Consider the following 2,500-nt stretch of genomic DNA (forward strand, 5'->3'; position numbering starts at 1 on the left):
CATTCCTGTTCGCTCGCCGCTACTAAGGAAATCCTAGTTAGTTTCTTTTCCTCCGCTTAATAATATGCTTAAATTCAGCGGGTAATCTCGCCTACTCTGAGGTCGTCAATTTCTTTGGTTTCATCGAAAGGTGAATAATGATGCTCGATGCAAAAAAAAAAAAAATAAACGAAAAGAAGCAAAAAAGCAAACACGTAGAGAAACTGTGCGTGAATCAACCTTTCGCATATTCAATTTTTCCTCCTCTCTCGTTTCAAAATGTTTGTATTTATCGTTCGATGAAACGAGCACAAGAGGGAAAAAAAAGTTGAGACACGACGTTCCCATAATTTTCGTGTTATTTCCTTTTTGCTTCAAACATTTTGCGGACTGCAGCTTCGTCGTATTGCTTTTATCAATTTTTAACAATTTCAAAGCGAAGACAACTCGCAAGACGATCCATTTCGTCTCGGTTCAATTTTAACGTCCGTCCGTATTATTTTTTGTTCCACAAGAGATTTCGAATAGGTTTCTTTATTTATCATCCCTTCTTTTCGAGCGCCACGGAAGCAAGAGGAAAAGCAAGAGCGAGAGAACATTTCGCGTATACTTCATTTAACAATTTTAACCAACACGCGATGTACTCCACACACCTCTTAGATTTAACAACTGCTTTTCTCTTCTTCTCCCCTTAGCGCAAGGGTAAACCCCATTTGTCTCTTCTTTGGAACGCAACAAAACTTTCGAGGACTGGACGACCGAGCGATGGTCGCGCGGTCTTCGCTTATCTTTAACAAACGAAGTAGTCCGTATGTATTCTAAATGTTGAAGCCTCCTAGAGCTTTAAGCCATGCGAGACATTGAAATGCTGTTTTAACGGGAGCATGCATAATTGCTGCAAACATACTTTTATCACAAGTTCTAGCCACGCCACGGAGGCTTCGAAGTTCCTTCACCATTCGCTTTCCTCTCTTTTGTTACACAGTTTCAGACTACGATCAGGGGTACCGAAACGCTGTATTGATTGTAAACAACCATTTTTATCTTGGAGCGGAGCGTTCCTTTACTCGTTAGATTTGTCTTGTCGCGTGTGTATTCGCTTTTTCGACGCTTTTTAACCATTTAACTTGTTTAGCGAAGCTAAACGCACAGACAGACAAAAAAAAAGGAACAGCATCGCGCGTCAAACAGCGACGACCCATCTGAAGCGATCTTTCATTTATACACCGTTTGTAAACAGAGAGATGTATAAAGCGCGGGGAATCATTCGAAACCCTGGGGCTATTCGAGCTTGCATTTCAGCAAATTATCATCTCAAACATTTCACTCGTTTGCTTTTTCTAAATTTATAGGAGAGCTTCTTTCGTTTATTTTTGACACACCTTTCGTAAATATCGTTTCTGGCAACGTCGGGAGCGTGGATTTCTACAAGTGAACAATCGCGCCGATCCGATAACTTCCAGCAGGATGGAGAATCTTTATAGATTATCTTCCGAGAACTCGGTGCTTTCACGGGCGGTCGTTTATAAATTTTAACGAACGACTCGCGCGCCGTGACGCACTTGCGCTAGTTCGAAGAGATATTTCGAAATTTGTTTCTCTCCTTTAACGGCCTGCATTTAGTGTATCGGTTGCGATTTTCGTCACATCGTTTCCACGACAAACGCCGACGAACTGCCCAACTATCGCTCGTACGTTGCGACTCTTTCTTTGTTTATCGTTCATTCATTCTTTCAATTTCGTTCGATAATCCCGCTCCGAAACGTTCTACTTTCGTTGAACGACGGCGAGATGTTTAGAAAGAAATGAATTACTCTTTTTTCGAGAAGCAAACGCAAGCAGTCTTTTGTTAAGAAAACGACCCTCAGCCAGGCGTGGTCCAGGAATTGTATCCGTGGACCGCAATGTGCGTTCGAAATGTCGATGTTCATGTGTCCTGCAGTTCACACGTTGACGCGCAATTAGCTGCGTTCTTCATCGACCCACGAGCCAAGTGATCCACCGTTCAGGGTAATCGTAAAATTTTGTATTTCAAACTCTTTAGATCTTTAGAGTGTTATTTTCATTATTAACACGCATCACATTCGATACCCACATCACTCTCCCACCCGGCGCGTGCGGGAGAGCGAATTCGGGCGTCGCCAACGTATTTGTTTGTTTGTTCGATCGTTGACGACACGATCGCGTCCAAGGACGGAAACCGTCGGAGAAACGCCCAGTGGCACGCTCCTCTCGACGGTCGGGCGTAAAGTACATTTAAAAACCTTGAAAAGTACGAACGCACACAAGGAATGCGAGCGCGCGTCCTGTCGCTGAATCGTGGGTTGCGAGATTCGAACAGACACACGGCCGGCGACGATCGGTCTAACTAATGGACACATAGTTTTTCAAAGACTCGCTATCGTCGCTTCTCAGCCGGTCCGTAAACAACACACATCGATCAGGCGGACGCACGAATCTTACCACGGTGCGTGTTTCGTAGATTCCAGGTTACCCGCAAGTACCTCTCTCTCCCTCTCGA

General features: G+C 44.1%; 2 non-coding genes across 2 annotated transcripts in view; both read right to left on the minus strand.

Annotated features, from left to right (window-relative positions):
- The window catches only part of LOC143307037 (large subunit ribosomal RNA), a 4,041-nt gene extending 3,936 nt beyond the window's left edge, over positions 1–105 (minus strand). The window contains exon 1 of the ribosomal RNA XR_013064285.1: positions 1–105. This exon is cut by the window's left edge and continues 3,936 nt beyond it. This is a non-coding gene — a ribosomal RNA (large subunit ribosomal RNA).
- A 1,732-nt stretch (positions 106–1,837) lies between these two features.
- LOC143307058 (5.8S ribosomal RNA) lies at positions 1,838–1,992 on the minus strand. Its single transcript, XR_013064295.1, has one exon. It is a non-coding gene; the product is annotated as a 5.8S ribosomal RNA (ribosomal RNA).
- Between the last annotated feature and the right edge of the window lie 508 nt (positions 1,993–2,500).

This window comes from Osmia lignaria, unplaced genomic scaffold (genome assembly GCF_051020975.1).
Source record: "Osmia lignaria lignaria isolate PbOS001 unplaced genomic scaffold, iyOsmLign1 scaffold0043, whole genome shotgun sequence".
Classification (NCBI taxonomy): Eukaryota; Metazoa; Arthropoda; class Insecta; order Hymenoptera; family Megachilidae; genus Osmia; species Osmia lignaria.